The sequence below is a fragment of the Equus asinus genome, chromosome 27, assembly GCF_041296235.1.
Source record: "Equus asinus isolate D_3611 breed Donkey chromosome 27, EquAss-T2T_v2, whole genome shotgun sequence".
Classification (NCBI taxonomy): domain Eukaryota; kingdom Metazoa; phylum Chordata; class Mammalia; order Perissodactyla; family Equidae; genus Equus; species Equus asinus.
Window position 1 is genome coordinate 24,717,908 of NC_091816.1, and position 21,477 is coordinate 24,739,384.

At 43.1% G+C, this 21,477-nt stretch overlaps 1 long non-coding RNA gene across 3 annotated transcripts in view; it reads left to right on the forward strand.

Moving 5' to 3' along the window:
* The first annotated feature begins 935 nt into the window (after positions 1 to 935).
* Positions 936 to 21,477, forward strand: part of LOC106830077 (uncharacterized) — a 45,923-nt gene continuing 25,381 nt past the window's right edge. The window contains exon 1 of one of the 3 annotated variants that reach the window (XR_011498823.1): positions 936 to 3,992. This is a non-coding gene — a long non-coding RNA (uncharacterized lncRNA). The remainder of the gene's footprint in view (positions 3,993 to 21,477) is intronic. The other 2 variants (XR_011498824.1, XR_006520895.2) reach the window with 2 other exon arrangements.

The following is a 21,477-nucleotide window of genomic DNA, read 5'->3' on the forward strand; positions in this document are numbered from 1 at the left end:
TATGAATTTGTCTGCTCTAGGTACCTCATGCAAGTGGAATCATACAATTTTTGTCTTTTCATGACTGGCTTCTTTCCCTTAACATGCTGTTTTCGAGTTTCCTCTATGCTGTTGCGTGTGTCAGAACGTCATTCCTTTTTATGGCCAAGTAATATTCCATTTAGTTTATGCATTCCTTCCTCAATCTGGCTTTTTATTTGAGAAAATTGTCACTGAGAGCAGAAAGGGCATTTCCTCAATGGATGATAAATAGATATTCCTTTCTGTTGAACAAGACGTGGTAGGTGGGTATCAGGTGAGGTTGTTAGCTAAAGGCACACAAATAGCATTCCTTTGATTGGCTCAGAACCTAACGAAAATCATTCTCGATCCTGAATTTCCAGATCAAGTTAATTTCCCTTCTGCCCAGAGCTTCAACTTTCCCCTGGACCCTGGGGAAAACACGTTCTCCATGTCCCAAATTTTGTGTGATGAGAAAACTTTCACCTGATCAAATTTTCACAGCAGATTGCAATTTGGGGCCATGAATTTTTTTTAATACAAAAAATCTATACCAATGATGATTTATTCTTTAAAAATCAGGTAAAACTATTTGAAACTTAAAACACCTGTGCAGAGAACATATTCTAGAAGAGCATGTGTACTCGTTTCCGGTTCCAAGGTATGTATTCTTGTGGTTCTCTGGAGGCCCAATGACACAAACAGATATCTTTCCTGCCTTCTCCCTCTGAATTTGTCTCACCTTTTGCGACAGCCTCCCACAACCTACTTCATCATTCGTGCATTAACTAATTAACAGACATGACAGAATAAATTATTAATTATTCAATAATTATAATTATTAATTGAATAAGCATATTATAATCAATTATTAAATAACTAATGATGACATTCAAAGTAATTAAAATTATCTTTAATATTTTTATATCATAAGTATTAAGCACTTGATAATGAAATAAAAATTGATTAATTTTTGCCATTTTCATTCATGATTCTCTATAAGGCCTCTCACCAGGTATTATTGATTTGCCAACCGGCCTGATTTTCCCGGCATCCTGAGAAACCGGCCTTCTAATCCTGCAGACATGAGTCAGACAATAGCCGTGCTGCAGAGGTACAGAATGAATGTCCCAGGAGGACGTATTTGCCCGCTTGGCGTGTACATAATCGCTGTAAGCCATCTCACAGAAACTTCCGTGCAGTCTCGGTACTAGTTAATTACTAACTTTATGTGAGAATTCATGGCAGAGTTTTTCACTCTCTTATGTCATTTGATCCTCACACGGGCAGGGTGGAGCAGACAGGTGAGGAAAGGGAGCTGCAGAGCATTTAAATTGTAGAGAAGCTTGAAATCAAATCTTCACCCCATAAATCCCCTCTCTTTCCTTCTACTCGGATGAGTCCAGTTTATCTTACACTGGGGAGTAGGGCTTCGCGAAGGAGGAGGGCACAAGGCTTTGTAACGCTTAGCTGAATTAGCTGAAGAAAGTTCTGCAGGCCTAAGAAGCTGATAGCTGAGTGAGTCTTCCATTCACGTGAAAGCTTAGATCCCCACTCAGTGTGGGCAGAATTGATGCTTATAATGGAACAGCAAGGGTCAAACATGATGCCCACGTGTCTCTTGCATAAACAGCTGGGGTCTGTCATGGGAGGTGATTATCTTGTTGTAAGCTGAATATTAATGTCGCAGTCCATCTGGGCATGCTCGGTCTTCTTTGACATGGAGGGGCTTTCCCGTTGTGAATTATTGTGAAATGGCAGGTCCTCAGACGGGAAACCAGAATTCAGAAGGTGGGGCTCTGGCAAACAAGAGAAGGAATCCTGAGGGTTTTCTGAGCCTCACTTCTCAGGTCTGAAATTTGAGGAACTGAGAAATGCTTTAAAGGATTTAGGTGCTAGGAGTTAAGTCCAACCCCAGGATCCGGGAGGCAGTTCACAAACCCTACACTGAAGATTAGAATGCTGTATTTTCGAAGTCAAAATGTTCAGAATTCTCTGTGTCCACAGAGAGTTGCTATCCCACACCATTAGTAATGTTTCAGTGAACTGGTTCCATGTTGTATTATCTGTGTAGACTGGGGAGCTAGGTTTGATGAGGCAGTAGGGAGAAAGGGTCACGTGTCCGCCCTTGGGCCAGGTTGGTAAATAAGAGAGAGGTGCTTCTCCCTACAAGCCCTGCTTGATTGGACCTCTGGGGCCCAGCGAGTAAGCGTGAGGCCCCCCAACTCAAATGCCTGCAGAGCCAGGCAAGTAATATAAACGAATAAAAGCGACTCAGTAGGATTCTGGCAAACTGGACAACATGGCTCCATTTAGAGGGAAGAGCTGTGTCTGAGCTCGAGCTGATTGCTGACATGCAGAAATATGTGCCGAAGGTTGCTACGTCTTCGTATGTTTCCAGAGAAGATGGAAACCTTGATTTTTTAAATGTGAAATACATCAATTGGGATATTGATGACAATTCATAGTTTTTTAAAAAATTGCATTGCAAGTTCATTACATTGACGTTGAAAGTCCTTTGTCTCAACACTCTGCTCTCATACACTGTCTACAGATTTGTCCCTGACAACAGTAATAAAATTGACCTGTAGAGCCCCGACTTTCTCTCTCTCCCCTTTAAATCTGCCAGGGCTTAGAATACATGGCTTGCTGAATTCTGCCAAATGTCCTGGTAAGCGGGCAGGGGCGAGGCTTCCGCAGTCTCTGCCACACAGCAGACTCCCAGGGCCTGATGGATTGGCTGGGTGTGCTGCCCATGCTCTGCTGGCCTTCGCTCCTAGTAAATGCCCCTCAGGGTATGGGGCAAACCCCTCCCATTGCTGAAACGCAGCCCCTACTGGAGTGGAACAGGACGCTATTGCATGTATTGCATCGGTAATAGCGCTGTCCAAAGGTCTACAAGAGGAAGTCAAAGAAAAGCCCATCAAGGCCCATCCATAACAGCAGGGAAATTCCAGGTCGTGAGCTTCTACCCACACTGGTGGCAGCCCTGCTCTGTGGTGAGCCCCAGCTCTGCAGCTGTCCTGTAGTGCCTCTGAAGTGCCGACAGAAGGATGACCCGTTGAGGTGGGCTCTGGCCTGACTGATGCAAATGTCAACACCAGCCCCGACCACGATCAGCAGATGAGTCCCCTGGCATTTGGGGTCTGCAGGGGCAAGTGGGTACTGTAAACACCTGCAGTGCTGAGAGCATGTCCATCTAGTTGGCTTCCATGGGGCCCGGGGCCAGCTGGGACAGTGCCACAGGAAGCAGAAGCCGGGCCCTCAGGCTGTGTGCCACGGTGCTCTCCTCCCCCGTCCTGCAGATGAGTTGTGTCAGCCTGCTTTCCTTCCCATCTTGAGCACAGCGTTCAGGGCAACCACTGAGAGGCAATAAAAATAATGAGACCAAGGCGACAGGACCCAAATCCATGTTTTTACTTTGAGCAGACCCCATGTGTGTGCCATGCAGCGGAGGAGGTGGCCTCTGATTCTGGAGCCCCTCCTCTGCCTCCTGTCCCCTTTGGGGAAGGGTCTGTCCCGGGGCAGCCTCATCCCTTTAGGATCCTGTTTCCCCTCTCCCCGATGGTCTTTATAGTTTGCGTGATTTTGCTTTGTGCACCAGAGAAATAGGAATGGGAACAGAAACAGGATGCAGACGTCCACGGCTTCTTCCCCAGCGTCACACAATTACGTGCTTCGAGCTAGTGGCTTTGAGGAATGAGGAAAAACTTGTGGTTTTACCCCAACGTCCAAGAATTAGACGCAGCTTCAAGGGGGGGTGGGGATTGTCTGGACTTAAAAATAGGCATACAACACGTCTAGTGAGGAGATATGACCGCCCATTAAAAGGACAAAATAGGAGCCCGGCTGTGGGTCAGGGCAGATACCTTCAAGGCTTTTCCCAGCCAGGCCCGGCCCCGGGGCTGCTGCTTGCTGTTGAGGTTGAGGGCTGATAAAGAAAGACTTCCTCCAACTTCTAAGGTCCACAAAGAGCAGAGAACATCCTGGTGGTGAGTCATACCCTCTGTAATCTATCCTCGCTTTGTCAGAGAGAAATTTCTAGAACTCAAGCCTGCCCATGCGTGTCACTCTGTTTAAATTTGCTCATTGGTTCCCAGACTCAGCCAGTTTTACAAGACCCCTCATGATCAATCAGGCTCCAGCTTATCTCCATCAAAGTACTCACAGGTCCACAAACAGCCCATGTTTTCTCTTGCCGTGGGGTTTTGTTCTCTCTGTCTCTCTGTCCATTTCTCTTTCTCTGCTTGACTAAATCGTACTTCAAGATTGAGGCTTTGGGAGATTTCCGGGGTGGCTGCCCTGCACCGCCTGCTCCCATCTGAATTAGGGGCTTGGCAGGCCCAGGACGCTGAGCTTGCACATCTCTGACCCCGGCCTTAAGCACACACTTTGAATTGTCTTGTTCCTTCTGTGTGTTTTCCATCACATTATGAGATCTTCAAGTGCAGGAACCATATCTCTTGTTTGTTCCCCCAAGGATGAACTGTCCTTTCAGTCATTATGTTTTGAGCTCCCATGATGTGTCCGAGGCGCTGTGCTAAGCTCTGTAGTCGCAGCGGCAAAAAATACTGAAAAGAAACCTGATTGCCACCTGCATGAGTTTGCCAGGGCTGCCATAACAAAGTGCCACAGACGGGGTGGCTTAAACAGCAGAAGTTCACTGTCTCACAGGTGTCAGCAGGGTTGGTTCCTTCTGAGGGCTGTGGGGAAGAACCCATTCCATGCCTCCCCCACTGCTTCCGGTGATTTGCTGATCGTCTTTGGCGTTGCTTGGCTTGGAGAAGCATCACCCCAATCTCTGCCTTCATCTTGACATGGCGTTGTCCCTGTGTGTGTCTGCCTCCCAATTTCCCCTTTTCATAAGGACATGGTTATATTGGATTAGAGCTCACCCTGACGACCTCATTTTAACTTGATTAGCTCTGTAAGACTCTATCTCCAAACAAGGTCACATTTTGAGGTAATGAAGGACAGGTCTTCAACGTATGAATTTTGTGGCGGAGAGGACACAATTCAACGCATACAAAGGATGTTGTGAAGCTGGGGAGTTGGGTAGGGGTGGAGGAGATGCAGCATGACAGCAGACAGGCCCACATGTGGCAAGTGCTCACCTAGGAAGCGTACCTAATCTTGACGTGGCAATCAGGAAAGAATTCCTGTGAACAAGGACTGACTCCTGAGACCTGGGGGACAGCTGAATTATTCAAGTGAGAGGAGCAGAGAGTGGCGAGGACCTGTTGGGAGCAGAGGGGACAGCATGAGACAAGAGAATATGGCTCCTTGGAGAAACTGAAAGAAATTTTGTACAGAGAGAGCATAGAGTGGGAGCAAGGATTCAGGGAGAGGAGGCTGAAAGGAGAATAAAGCCAGGTTTCCATGAGAAGGAAAATGGGACTTAGTCCCTAGGGCAGGGGAGAGTCCTGAAGGGGCTTTAAATAGTGGAGCAATGTGACCGGCATAAGCCCTCAAGAAGCCCACAGCCTCGTAGGAAAAACAGACCTGCCAACCAATCAATAATACTGAGTACTAACGGCCGCCCTAGAAGCATGTGCAGGAGCAGAGGAAGCATAAGAGCCAGAGGAATTCCTGTCCCCTGCGGACAGCTTAGCTGAAGGGAACAAGGGGGACAAAGAGGGGTCAGGAAGAGCTGCTGAGTGGATCTGGTGAAAGTCCTTCTGCCTCCAGCAGAGAGGCCCCAGCAGGCTGCTCCTGACCATCCCTGCCTGAGGGAGTCAGGAGGCTGTGTCCACACCTGCGCTGGGTACGCTCTTCCCACGTTTTGGTTGACACATAGAGTTCACGTTTTTGTTGTTACTATTGAGAAGATATGGAAGTGGACTTAGCGAAATTGAGTAATATAATCATAAAAGCCAGCCATACCATTTAATTGATTGCATAACCCTGAGAGTGAGTGCCTCCTCGCAGCGTGGGGATGGGCACATTTGCTTTCTTAGTCACCAGGTTGAGCTTGGGTGCCAGCTAGAGAAGGGAACGGTGCGGCCTGGCTCACCTGTATGTGGTTAGGGATACTATTCAAGCCTGTTTTCTCACCTATTGTTTCTCTTCAGCCTCATTTCAGCCCTATAGATAGGTGGGGCAGGGATTATTGACTCTGCTGCAGATAACAAGACCCTAGGGAGAGGCTGAGCAACATGACCAAGGAGACCAGGGGTGACAGAGCTGCTCCTCCACCCAGGCTGACCTCTTCTTAACCTCCACCTCTCTTCCCGGGGGCTCAAGCCCCGTTCCGGTCATGGTCAAAGAGATGTAGTGCCTCATGTTTTTCCAAATCATGGAGACAGGATTGATTAAACTGGCAAGTTACTTTCAATTGTACCTTAAAAAAACAAAATGTGGAGAGCGACAGGTCAGATATGTGCGTGGAACCAATGGTGTACTCAGAAACAACAACTGGACGTGCATGTAGCAGCATGGGTGGGTCTTAGGAATGTGGCCCTGAGACAAAAGGGTAAGAAGCAGCAGGAGATAGAGGATACAATGGACTTTTTGCAAATAGAAAATACATGCGTAAAACCACAATATTTTTTAAAAATTGGCATAAATAAAAATATATGATTAAACACATTCCAATGGTTATCTATAGGGAGTTGAGTTGGCAAAAGCTAATAAATCAATAACCAAGGGAAAGGCCCTGCACAGCCCAATGATGACAATGTGTCATGAGTAGAGGAATACTGTGTGGTCAACCTCTATAGTCAGAGATGCAAAATCCCCAAAACAAACAAAATCAGGACAAACCCTCTGAAACATACTGCAAAGAGATATGAACTGGGAACTTGTGGCCTTAGGCTTTGTTGACTGTGAATGGGAAGGCAAAGCGGGCAGACCTAGAACTTTCCTTTGTTTATTCACTTCACAGAGAAATTGTTCCCAGCGTTTCCTCAATGAAGATTCATCACATCCATCCATCCATCCCACCCATCCACTCATCCACCCATCCATCCATCCATCCATCCATCCATCCATTCATCCATCCATCCCATCCATCTGCCCATCCATCCACCCATCCATCCCATCCATCCACCCATCCATCCATCCATCCACCCACCCATCCATCCATCCATCCATCCACCCATCCATCCATCCATCCATCCACCCATCCATCCATCCATCCATCCATCCATCCACCCACCCATCCATCCATCCATCCCATCCATCCACCCATCCACCCATCCATCAATCCATCCACCCATCAATCCATCCATCCATCCATCCATCCATCCATCCTTCCATCCATCCATCCATCCACCCACCCATCCATCAATCCATCCATCAATCCATCCATCCACCCATCCATCCATACATCCCGTCCATCCATCTAACCCACCTTTGATCCATCATCCATCCCAAACACTTATCAAGTGTTCCTAAATGTAAGACCCTCTCCTTAACGCTGGAAGGGGCAAAGAGATAAAGAAACCATCTTCCCCCTGGAATTTTTAATTCACCTTGAGGATGGGGTGATATGACTGTGTTACCATGGATTTTAGAGCTTGCCTAGACATACAGCTTGCACAAATAGCACTAAAAATGCCATTTTGACCCATCTCTTTTAGTCACATTGGGAGGTGGGGGGAGTGATGCAGAAGTTATAGATGGTATTAGGTCAATCACATGGCTTGATTTTATGATGGAAACCCCAAAGCAACTGAGAATTGTCTGCCTCTGAACAAAAATAGTTAACCTTTAAAAAAATTATTTATTTTCTCTTTTACTTTCTTTAATGTCAGTTAGGGTTGAGAGCATTTTCAGTCTTTTGCTTCATTTAACTTTCACAACCACTGTATGTATGTGTGAGGAAGGTGCCTACATTATGCCCATTTTTACAGACAGAAAACTGAAGCTTAGGTTAAGTAACTTACTCAAGGTCACACAGTGATGCAGTAGGAATTTGAGCCCAAGTATTTCAACTCGAAAGTATTCTTTTTAATCCCCTACACCAGGAGTCAGCAAACTTTTTCTATGAAGTGTAAGTATTCCAGGCTTTGTGGACCACACTGTTTCTGTCTTGACCACTCAACTTGCACTATAGCGAAAGCCGCCATAGACAGTAGGTCACCCAGTGGGAGTGACCTGCGCCAATATAATTGCATTCCCTGTATTCCTTTCCGGGGGTCCTTTCTCTGGCCTTGTATAGTTTCCTCATAGGCATACTCTCATCAATAGTGTGCCAAAGTCTCAAGAGCGAGCCTCTGAGGATCTTTTGTGCTGTCTCTCTGCAGCTCTCTCCTCTGGTACTCTGCTGTGCAGCTCTAACTGCCTGGGTCTCAGAGCTCCATCACCGTCTGCTCAAAGTGTGGAGACAGCTGGGCTGAGCCAGGATTCTCCTCCCCATGTTACGCCTTGGAAACTCTCTCCAGGCAGTAAGCTGGGTCAGTCAGATGATTCCTCTCTCTCAGGAAGCACAATCTCGTGATGCTTGATAGTCAAAGTCCGCAAACCATTGTTGTATATATTTTGTCCAGATTTTTAGCTGTTTCAGGCGGAAAGACAGATCTGGTTCCTGTTACTGCATCCTGTTCATAAGTAGATGTCTTGGTAAATTGACCTTTCAGTCAAGTTATTTTCCAGTTATATCCCTAGGCTCCATATCTACGTGCTGTAGTCTCTGAGTCCTTGCATATTTGTAAAGATCTTACTTTCACTGAAACAGGGAACGATATCTTGGCTGCATATGATTCCTGCATTATAGTCCTTTTCTTTCAGCAGTCTATAATGTTTCCTAGAATTCCTTCTGGTTCCTAGTGTGGCAGAAAAGAAGCCAAATGTCAGCTAATTTTTCCCTTTGTATGTAACAAATGTTCCCTTCTGAAAGTCAAGAAGTTTTTAATAAATTCCTTTTTGTCCTTGGAATTCAGAAGTTTTAAAAATTAGGGTATGCCTCTTTTGATCAATTTGCCTAGAATGTATGAAACTCTTCCAGACTATAGACTCAGCTTTTCTTCAAGCTAGGGACAATTTTCCTCTACTTCTTGAATTGTTATCTCTCCTCCATGAGTACTCTTCTACTTCTACTGGAAATCCTGATATAGGCTCACAATCCCTTATCTAAAGTTTTTGTGTTTTTTATTTTTATTTTGTTGTGTTTTTTAAAAAACAAATTTTCAGCAAACACATTTGGTGGAAAAACATAACCGGAACTGATGTGAGGCTATTTTTAGTCATTTAAAAAATTAGAGTGAATATTCACGTGTTTTGCTCCTGAAAATGTTTGATTTCAGAGTGCTTCCCACATCCTTCTGGGGATGTTACATAGTATAGACTATAAATATGTAAATATATATAATGTAAAATATGTATAACATACATAAAAATGTAAATATATACATACATAAAATATATATACACATCAAAATGTATATTATATACTGTATTACTTCTCAAAGCTGAAACAATCTAAATTCCAAAATTCTTCCCGCTTCAATGGTTTCAGATAAGAGATTGCAGATCTGTAATCACATATTTGCTCTTCTGGGTCTGTCCTCAAGGCTAACATTTTCCTTGGTGTTCCTCAGTCTCTGAATTTTTCCTCTAAGTTTTCATCTCCTTTCCACTTGACCTTCCTAGTTATTCATCAGGTCTCAATCCTTACCATCATCGACTTCAATTTATCTATGCTTATCTTAACAATTGAAAATCATGATTTTATTTGTGGTACAATTACATCTCTTTTATGCTCTCTCTTTCCCTGTTTTTGATAAAGATATTGTATGCTTCCTCCAGGATTTCTATTTTTATAGTAAGCTGTGATACTAACACTCCTGTATAGTAAGTTCTGTAATAAGTCTTATAATAGTAAGGGTTTGGTTTGATTGTGAATGACCAATTCTATCCCACCACCAAAGAAATAAAAATAGCTACTCGAACAAGATAGATTTTGATGTGAACATAGGCATATGAACTGGACTGCTGGTACATTGACTTCACAGTCACCAAGGAACCACCTCCTTCCATTTTGCTGCTTCACCGTCTTCAACACTTGGCTTCTGTGTTGTGGTTGGAGATGGCCATCACATCTGTCATCCAGCCAGCAGGAATGAGATACAAAAAGGGGCGTGGCATAGAGCTTCCCTTTGAGGACATTTCCTTGAAGTTGCATATGTCAATTTCATTTCTCTTTCGTTGGCCAGAACTTAGTCAATGACCATACCTACCTTCAAGGCAGTCTGAGAAATGATGTGCCTATTTGGGTGGCCATGTGCCCAGATAAAAATCTTTATAGAATATGGAGAGAATGGATATTGGGAGACTCCTGGCAGTCTCTGCCACTGTCTACTTGAGTACCTTGTTTTCTTTTTCCTGCTCGTTAGCTCTTCACCCTTAGTGCTCAGATCAAGTAGTTAGAGTGTCTTATGTGACACAAACCCATGAGTGGTGGGAGGTCAATAGTCTATATCCCTGTGAGGCAAGGACTATACTGGACTGTCTCTTAAGATATAAATCTTCTTGTAAAATGGTAAAAAGGATGGAAGTATGGCTTTGCCATCCATGGATACAGTAATAGGAAAATATTAAAAAACAAAGTTCAGAAGCAGCAGATTTGGTTTAAATGTAAGCAGAATAAGACAGGAACATTGATGATAATAATTTGCACACAGTACTTTACAATTTTCAAAATTTTTTCCACATTTTGAATAAACATTATTGTGCTTGGTCATGAACATAACCGCCATTTGTAGAAAGTTGTATTGGTTTCCCGTTGCTGCTATGTCAAACTGCTACAAACCCAGTAGTTTGAAATAGTACAAATTTATTATTTTACAGTTCTGGAGGTCAGAGTGTCTGAAAAGAGTCTCACGGGACTAAAACCAAGGTGTTGGCAGCTTTGGTTCCTTCTGGAGACTCCAGCGGAGAAGCCGTTCCCTGCCTCTTCCAGCTTCCGGAGGCTGTCTGCATTCCCTGGCTTGGATGCATCACTTCAACCTCTGCTTCTGTGGTCACATCACCTTCTTCCACTGCTCATTCTGATCTCCTACCTCCTCGTATAAGGGTCCTTGTGATTACACCAGGCCCACCTGGTGGTGGGTCATCCCAGCTAATCCAGGATAATCTCCCCACCTCAAGATTCTTGACGTAATCTCACTTGAACAGTCCCTTTTGCCATACAAGGCAACAGTCACGGGTTCCAGAGCTGAGGACGTGGACATCTTTGGGGGGGTCATTTTTCAGCCTTCCACAGAAGGCAATTGTATTCCCATACCATGCTCACTGTTTTCTTTATGCCATCTCTAATGCTCACAACATCCTGTGACATAAGTGTGATATTCAATATAAGTGTTATATTCAGTTTGCAGATGAGAAATCTGAGGCTCAGAGATGCTAAATAATTAACATGTGTCACACAGTCTCTAAGGAGTAGAGACAGAATTCAAAGCCAGATCTGCCCAACTAAAGCTCATTCTCCTTTAACAACTATCAGTATCCCCCTTTTACAGATCATAACCATCTATCAATGAAAACAGCCCCATACAGGTTGGGGAGGCACCAGTGACTTCATGAATTCTTCCTCCATTGCCACAATTATTACAATTAATCCAGAAATCTGGGCCAGTAGGAATCAGCCACTTTTATTTTATGAGCAAAAGTGTTCCTAAAATGCTGAGAATGTAAACACAACTATAGAATATGGTGAAACTCAGGACAGCACATCCCCTACGAAGTGGAAGAAAGGAGGCCTTCGCCATGTCTCTCTGTGGGGGACATGTCGATGGAGTCGGGAACGACTTCTCTCAGTGTGCTGAGGTACATTCTGTGATTTCCTGGGAAGGGGTGGCTGTGTTTTTCTATGAGTTTTGCAGTCATTTCTGTCTTAGAGTCTGAAGGACCTAAGCACAGTCATCACTTAACCACAGGAGCTATTGACTCCCTTCCCTTCAGTAAACACTGTGGGGAGGTTCTTTCTGCTTCCTCCTTGCAGCCATGGTAACCGTTGTTGGGTAATCCATGGTTGCCAGACTCCTCAACCGAAGTGCGATTTTTGAAAAACCTGATGTCATATCCAGGACAAACACGAAAAGTCCTTCTAACCATACTAGGCTCCTTAATAACTATGGTGTTTCAGAAGAAATTTATACGCCCTAATATGCCCCTTCCTACTACTGCGGAAAGCGTCATTCACACAGAGATCTGTCTCTATTCTGAGAGTAGAGGGAGAAATAATGATTAGAGTTATTGCATATAAAATGCTTGTTGGGCCAGAATCCATGGGTGGACTAATTCAGCTGTTCTGCCTTCCTCAGGCAGGAATAATATGATTCCCATTTCACAGATGAGAAAGTTGATGTCTGGAAAGTGGAGCCCTGTGTCAAAGCTGCGTGTCAGTAAGAGTAGAGCTGGGATTTGAACCCGCCGTGAATGATTCTAGGCTAGGGGCTGTGCTGTGAGCCAATCTTGCGAGTCAGCCTTACGTATAGATTCCATACTGTCCATTATGTGTGTTTATTTTGTTATCAACTAGCTTTCTAGTTCTGGAGATAAAACCAAGGATGAGTTCTTCTTCTCACTGAGGGAGCTTTTACCCAGAAAACACAGACTTTCAAGAAACAGGTTGAGCCAAGGCGAACTTTCTCTGATGGGGAGAACGGGAGGATGCCCTGCCAAAAGGGAGAAGTTAAGGCCCTCAGTGACCCCTCCAGCTGCACGTTCCAGCCTGTGGGACGGCAGAGGAGCTCTGGGGCCTCAAGCCCCGCTTGCTCCCTTGAAGCTGGTGTGGTCTTGGCTCCTGTGCACAACGGCCAGGCATCCGGGACCTGCGATGACCTGGCATAAGTCACCTGCCGATCCTTTAACAGTGAACAGCTGGAGTCTAATCACACTCAAACATTCAAACTCTGCTGCTTTATCTTGACGCTCTATCGGCCAGCTTTATAAATGGAAAGACAATACGGAAACCAGAGGAAGACAGTCTTCTTATAAAGTTAAATTTATTTGTTTGAGAGGCTGTAGTCCCCAAAGTGGATTTTCCCAGGGGCCCCTTCCACGGCAGCATGCTACCACACTGTGAGGAATTTATACTATTATTAGGAATATTATTACATATTATATATATTTTTATATTATGTATTAATATGTTAGGAATATAATTTTTATTGAACTATCTGGACCTTATTGAACCCTCAGGTGTATGTTAACATTCTTTTTTTTTTTTTTTGAGGAGGATTAACCCTGAGCTAACATTCATGCCCATCTTCCTCAACCTTATATGTGGGACACCTACCACAGCATGGCTTGACAAGCGGTGCACAGGTCCACACCTGGGACCCGAACCAGCAAACCCTGGGCTGTCGAAGCAGAATATGCTAACTTAACCACTGTGCCACCAGGCTGGTCACAAGGTTAACATTCTTAATGTGTGCAAAGAGTTCTTATAAATCCACACAGGAATAAAGACGAACAACGCCACACAAAAATAGGAGAAATAAAGAAATAAACCGTTCACAAAAAAAAGAAATATAAAGTGCAAAAAATGGTAAGAAAGTAGTCAATCTTACTCTTAATGAAAACAATTTAAAATAAATGAGTTGCTATATTTACCTTCCAAATTTTCAGAAAAAAAACCCCAAAAGATTTAGAACTCCATGCTGTAGAGAGTATGAAAAAATAGAGTTATATATTCTGTAGTGAGAGTATACATTTGCTTGAATTATTACAGAAGGGCATGTTGGAAAAAAATATATATAACCTTTAAAGAGATAGAGAGCCAACCCTGATGGTTCACTGTTTCAGTGGCCCAGCTTCATTTCCCAGTCATGGAACCACACTACTCGTCTGTCAGTAGCCATGCTGTGGCAGTGGCTCACATAGAAGAACTAGAAAGACTTACACCTACTTACACCTTGTATGTAGGATATACGACCATGCACTGGGGCTTCAGGGAGAAAAAAATAAAAGAGGAAGATTGGCAACAGATGTTAGCTCAGGGTGAATCTTTCCCTGTGAAAAATAAATAAATAAAGAGAAAGACACATACATACCCCAAGGCATAGATACACAGATATAGAAATAGAGATGCACTTACACACATATGCCACATATCATTTGACCCAGCAACTAAACTTTCAGGAATGTGACCTAACATAGCCAATCAACTTGGAAAGATGCTTAATCTCACTAGAAATCATGGAAATGCAAATAAAATACAAGAGACTGTTTTTAATCAGAGCGGCAACAATTCCAAGTTTTATCACATAAACATGGGCAGGCTTGTAGTGACACACATACCCTCATCGGATCTCTGGTGGAAGTGTTATTTGTGTAGCCACTTTGATGGGAGATTTGACAGGACCCTTTAAAATTAAAAACGTGCCTTCGCTTTGTTGTTGTTAATGCGTGGAGTTGATTCCGACTCCTAGCTCCCCTGTGTACAGCACAGTGGAACCCTGCCCAGTCTTTTTGCGCCATCCTCTCACTTTCTGGCGCTGTATCAGACAACACTCTGCTGCTATTCATAGGTTTTCATGGTCAAGTATTTTGGGAGTGGGCAGCCAGCTCCTTTTTCCTAGTCTGTCTAATCGAGAAGCTCTGCTGAAGCCTGTCCACCACGGGTGACCCTGCTTGTGTGTGAAATACCAGTGGCATAGCTTTCAACATCCCAGCAACACACAGCCACCACAGTATGACAACAGACAGATGGGCAGTGTGGTTCCCTTACTGGGGAACTGAACCTGGGCTGCTTCTGGGGCGGTGGGTACACCAGACCTTAACCATTAGACCACTGTGACTTCTCTATGATCCAACCATTCTGCTTCTCTGAATCTTCCCAGAGAAACATTTGCACATATGCAGGAGGAAAAGATCTAATGCAGCCTTTCTTGTCTTACCAATAACTAAAAAGAGCCCAAATACCTGGCAATGGGGAAATAGCTCAATAAGCAGGGGTTTGTCCTCGTTGTGGAATCCTACACAGCACTTACAGAGAGGGATGCAGACCTTCCTCTGCTGACATAGAAACATCTCTAAGATACGCTGCTGAGTGAATATGTATATAGCGTGTTAGCATCTGTGCACCACTTCCAGCCTCACAAATAAAAACTATCCAGCACTATATATTTTACTTAGATCCATGAAAATACATGCAAACACCTTAAAAAAGAGGAGGACACGCATTAACCAATAGCAGTAGTTATCTCTATAACAATGACTGTGACTAGATTAAAGCTGGTTATTAATAGGGACTTTACTCACATCTGTAATGCTTTTTTACCAAGAGCATGTGTTCATTCAGTACATGTGTATTTTTAAAATATTTAAAAGAATGATTGCAAAGATTTTGCTACACTGATACTTATCAAGGCATTATTTGGAGTCCTGAAAATTTGGAAATAACCTAAATGTCCAACAGGAAGGAATACATTGTGGGATATCTCGTGATGGATTACAACACAACTGTCGAAATAATATTTAGAAGTCTACTAAATAACAGAAGGGAAATGTCCACCATAATTGTCAAGAGGAAAAAGCAGATTACCAAACAGTGTGTAATTAAATACCTGTCAACTGATGGGTCCAAAGCAGAGATGTCAGATTCCAAAATATGCTAGCCAAAAGGCTTTCTAAAGGCTCCGTAACACCAAAGATAACAATGTGGGTGATAGAAATAATGATCCCACTGAGATGATGGAATGACCAAGAGCCACAGAAACTGACAAAGAGGAGAGCTTGGCCAGGCAGCTGGGTGGAGCAGGGAAGCAAAGTGCTACGATGCTGCTGAGGGTGAATCAGTGTCAACTTCTGCTCGTTCCAGACCCTTCTGGAGTCCAGGCCCAAACTGCAATTGGCCTAGCTGTACCCAGAGAATCTGATCCTTCACTGGTTGTGTGACCAGCAGCAAGGCAGTCTTGTCTCCTTCCTCCAGCTTCTTCAACAGGGACTCGGTCAGGCCAAGGACAATGGCTTCCTCCTGTTGGAAGATCTTTTCAGACTAGTGAGTGTGACCCCCAACTGCGCGGGGCACCTGCAAGTTGCTGAATAACAGCATGCATTCCAGACTCAACTCTTCATTTCCTCCATGGAGCACTGAGCCCCATACCGCCTTCCTAGGGCAATGCTAGGTGGTTAACACCCACAAGCCCCTTTCTCTTTGGCTTATCGAGAAAGTGGTTCGTGTTCATTAAATCATGAGAAGTGTCAGACAAAATGGCAAAAGTCCCCCTCAAAAGTCAAGAATGAATGTTAGAAAACTAAGTGGTAGAATTACTCACAGAGAAACTCTTTCATGGAGTAGATAGATTTCACTTTATGAAAAAGGAACAGAGAGAAAGAAGAGAGAACAGAAAGAAGGGGTGAGCGGGAAAGAGGAGAGAGAGAGAGAGAGAAGAGATAACGACCAGACCAGAGAGGTTGCCACAGTCACACATGACTGTTTATTTCTAACTGCCCACTGCTGCCAGCGGCACTGTGCTCTCCCTTTGGTGGAGTGGGGGAAGAGCAGCAAGATAAGATAAGGGGGCAGAAGAAAGTCCAATTTGAAAACCCCCAAGTGGAGAATAATCTGAGTCCTAAGCACTGGGCAGTTGTGGTTAAAGCAATTACAATGAGCAATCAACCAACCAAACAAATCCATGTCTCTACCTGCGTTTGGGGATAGAGAAGAGGAAGCATAAAATGAGGAGCAACAGGATGAAGCGTTTCCGATGCTGAAGGTGAACGTCAGGTGCCCAGACGGATTCCAGAAGCTGAGAGCCTCAATTTATTGAGTTCGATTTATTTCCGCCATTGTTAGTAATAAGCTGTGATCAACTTAATTTATCTCTTTCGTTGTCCATTTTCCCTCTACTGTGTTTAAATCCTCTTCCCCTCCCTCTTGCTTTTAGGCCTGCAGGGAGCAGTTACTCTTAATGAAGGGGACCAGCAATTCAAAGTCCCTCCATTGTTTTATAACAAGTGGTCCCTTGCATGGAAAGGAAGCGCCTAGAAAGGGCAGATGGGGTTGGAAAGTTCCTAACAGAACTGCAGACTTGCCCGGGTCGAGTGGAAGAACTCGTGAAACCTGCACGCCAACTTCAGGGATCTGAATAACAATTGGCTTTGCTGCTGCCGTTCAGCTTGCAAACACATTTAAAAGCTTTCTTGCATGATTTGTCAATGGATTTACTTAAACAATTTACATCCTGACTCTGAGAATAGGTCTGTGCTTTTGAGCAATACTGACACCCAGTGTTTGAAACGTTAGGACTGAAAGAAAAATCAGACTGTGCAGGGACAAGGAAGAAGAGACTAGAAGAGCTCTCATTCATTGAGGACCTACGCATTGTACAGATGGAGGTTCAGAAAGGGGAAGTGACGATGAGCTGGGCCGTCTTCCTGCTCTGCACCAGGCTTGCTCTACTCAAAAGTGAACGTGGGGGCTGGCCCAGTGGCATAGTGATTAAGTTCACGTGCTCCACTTTGGTGGCCTGGCGTTTGTGGGTTCGGATCCCAGGTGTGGACCTACACACCACTCATCAAGCCATATGGTGGCAGCAACTCACATACAAAATAGAGGAAGATCGGCACAGATTGGCTCAGGGCCAATCTTCCTCCTCTACCCTCCACCCCCTAAAAAGTTAATGTGGGTGTCCGGGTGTAGAAAAGATTATTCAGTGACTATCTGGTTTGAAAAATTAATATTCAACTTATTGGAGTTACAAAATTTAAAAAATAAGCTAGTTTTTACGTTCAACTTCCAAATCTTATTTTATTTATTAGTAAAGTACGTTCACAACAATCATATTTACTATTTGGGAAAGTCTGTCAATCAGCAATTGAAATACTTAAGAAGAAACCTGAATATTAAAAAATAGGGAAATACACTTAGAATATTTAAGGGGGCTAATTAAGTTTATCATGGGATCCCCTCAAACATTGTAATCCATTTGTAAACTTATCATATTAAGACACCTTTTTGAGCACATCTGCCTGAAAAGCCTTTCCAAATACTTTATAATAACTTTTTAAAATCAGATGAAACAAAATATAAATAAGGCAGTTTGTTAAGTTTGTGAAATGACTCAATATTGTTTTCAAACATAAAATAATTAATCTTGTTCCTTTCCATTTAATATGTGTAAATAACTCAAAAGCACATTTTAAATTGGAATCACAAGGCTCATTAGTTAGATCCTTCAATAGGGCAAATGATCTTTAATACGATAAGTACATTACATTCCAAGTAAACACAGATTATCCTGAAATATAATACAATGGTATTAATGATGGATTTGGTTTACATGTTAATCCAAATCTTCTTGGTGTTAAAAAGCATTTACCCTATAAAGAAACTGTATGTCAACCTGACCCATGTCCATTCTGCTTTCTATGTTGATGCTCAAGGTTACTCGTCAGCCCCCCGGACTGTAGTACCGATCCATCCTATGACGTTAATGGGACACAGGAGAATAATTTATAGCCGCCATAGCCCATGCCCTTCAAATTGCAGGGTGTAGTGGTCCACACCTTTGGGTTTGAGATATTTAGATCTTGCGTTCCTCCTCAATTCCCACCCAGATTGTAGTTGACTTCCTTTTCTGCTTCAGTTGGATCTGCATTTCTTTGACTCCTTTGTGTACCAATGCCCACTAAATTATGATACGATAATTTGATAATTTCCTATCACTTAGAATTTTTATTATAAATTTACTGTAAGTTCTCTCTTGGACTTAATTATATTTTGAATATAGAATCACCTTTTGTACACCTAAAAAGAAAGTAAATGTAAAATAAATTGGTGAACTTCTTCATAGTCAGAGTCTCTTTTGAATCACTTTTCCCCATAATTGTTGGAGTATATGCTTTTCAAAAAGTTAAAAAAACAAGATTCTTATGCAAGTATAGAATAACAACCGTCAAAGCTTAATGTGAGAACCAGCAGGATGGTAAACCTGGTTCAGAGGAGAACGACAGGAACGAAGGTTGTATAGGTATTGAAAAAGTATGTGGGAATAAGATTGCTAGATTAGAAACAAAACTGCTTAGTGTCCTACAGGACAATAAAACGTACCTTCAGAGTTATCTTTTCTATTAGACAAAGATCATTTGCATCCCTACCAGACAAAAACCTATAAGTTAACATGTAACTTCACAAATTGTGAATCTTTACCCAGTAGCAGTTAGCAAGTCAAACAAAAGTACATTCCATTAGACAATTGAATGACCTATACGACATTGAAATGACATGCCAACCTCTCTTTGCCTTATTTCCAAGTTTTGGGTAATTTTTCTTTCTTTCTTTCTTTTTTTTTAAAGATTGGCACTTGAGCTAACATCTGTTGCCAATCTTCTTTGGTTTTTTGCTACTTCTTCTCCCTAACGTCCCCCCAATAAATAGTTGTAGATTTTAGTTGTAGGTCCTTCTGGCTCTGCTATGTGGGACGCTGCCTCAGCGTGGCTTGACGAGCAGTGCTAGGCGCATGCCCAGGATCCGAACCGACAAAACCCTGGGCCACTGAAGCAGAGTGCATGAACTTAACCATCCAGCCATGGGGCCAGCCCCTGGATAATTTTTCTTGACGTTACTATCAAAAACCTTAGTGATGCAGCATTTCTTAAAATAATCCATTGAAGACCAAAACCATTGGCCTGGCTCTCAAACTGGCTTTACAATTATGTAACATCAGCTAACTTTCGTCTCTTCCTTCAGAAATGTTGTTGAACACGTCTGCTTCACTGCCTTCCCCACCTCCTCTTCACAATCATTTGATTCCTGGGGTTGAAAGCAGGTTATACTATTATTTCTAGGACGTTCCTCCAAGTCATTCTAAGTTTTGTGTTGACACTTTTATGTTCTTGCATTTTTAGGCAATGATAACTAGATCATGACCTCTACTTGGCAAACAATGGTTGTAAGAGGTTGTTTATTTGAAGGTGCTCTCAGTTTCAGAGATTTTAAATTGTGGGGGGAAATCCTGTGTCTTAAAATTGATGACATATAGCATATCACAGAGTAGTTGAAAGATTAGTTGAGAGACTAGTGTGCAGCACGTAGAGAGTATATATTTTTGGTTCTCCATAACTCCATAAATGTTAGTTTCCCTTTTCCTCTCCCGATACTAAAACTCAAGTGACTTATATGAATACATCCTCTTCCTGCAATGAGGAATGCAGGCAACCAGAGAAGACTTTGTTCCATAGGGGTTCCCAAATTGCCAACTTCTACAGACCCTGACTCTCCCTTTATTCTTACCTTTGTGGCCACGAAGGGACAGGGCCAGAGGTAGATTCTGAAGTCTACTTGCTGCCATGAAGGCATGAAAATGTCCCCAGGAGCCCATAGGTAGGGCAACTTTTATCTGAGTGTTCTCAGATTTTGATGCAATAATGATTCTGTTGACACCACAACACTTCACAAGATCTCATTTGCTTAGGAGTGTTTCCCAAGCTGTTTCATGTCATGGCATATGCAGCAAATGATAATATGTATCCAAGCCCTGGGGCCAATGGAGAGGCTTCTCCAGACCAGAAGTGACTGCCCAGGGGGCTCCAGCTGCCCGGCCCTACCTGACCTCTCAAAGGCCGAGGGGACCATAGCCATACCCTGTGACGCATCTGCCGCACGGTGACCTGCTATGCACTCTCATTTGTTGGGATCTAGCACTGGTGATAGGCTTGAGTGTGAACCAAGAGTGAAACCTTAAGATGAGAAATAAAGCAGGTTATGCTCTCGCAAAAGAATAGTGCAATTTCTGTCTATTGGAAGAAATGAGTAACAAACCTTTCAAAATTAGTAGTCAGGATTCAACTGTAGCCTGGTCACAAAACTACTCACCTTATCCTTAGATGGGGACAGAAAAAGTTTACTTTTCTTCCCTGTGGCTGATCTGATTTTCCTCATGAGCCCAAACCCATTGGGTAATAGGAAAAACAAACTAAACTATGTTTAGAATGATCTGGTGAACTTAGTCTTTTTGTGGTAACATAAACTGTCTCAGTGTAGGAAAAATGCTCAGTTCCTTTAGCAGAAATGCTTAGGCTCTCATTGTCTCAGTTTCCATTGTCCTTCCTGGCTCCTCTTCAAGGTGACCATTATAATTCATCCTCCAAATGAGATGCTTTTTTTTTCCATTTAAAAAAACGCATGCCTGGTACAACAAGCCATGCATATAAAGATAGCATGACACTTTCCATGTTTCCACTCAATTTCCAGGGAACCACTGTTAGCAGTGTCCGTCTAAACAGGTTCTTTGCAGATGTACAAACATCAAGAAATCTTAGACATATAGGTGATTTTTTTTCTAGTTAATAAATGGAATCACAATATGCACCATATTCTATAATATTTATTTTATGGCCACTCATGTCAGATCAATTCAGGACACGTTTGAGAGGGAAAAGGGGCACAGTTAATAATTATCTCCAGACAACAGGCGTGAACCAGTGAAGTTTGTTCACCTGGTTATGGAGGAGAGGTGTGGCTCACGCAATCGCATGGCAGACAAGATGATTAGGTCCATTTTGTGTCCACTATCTATATCCAGTCTG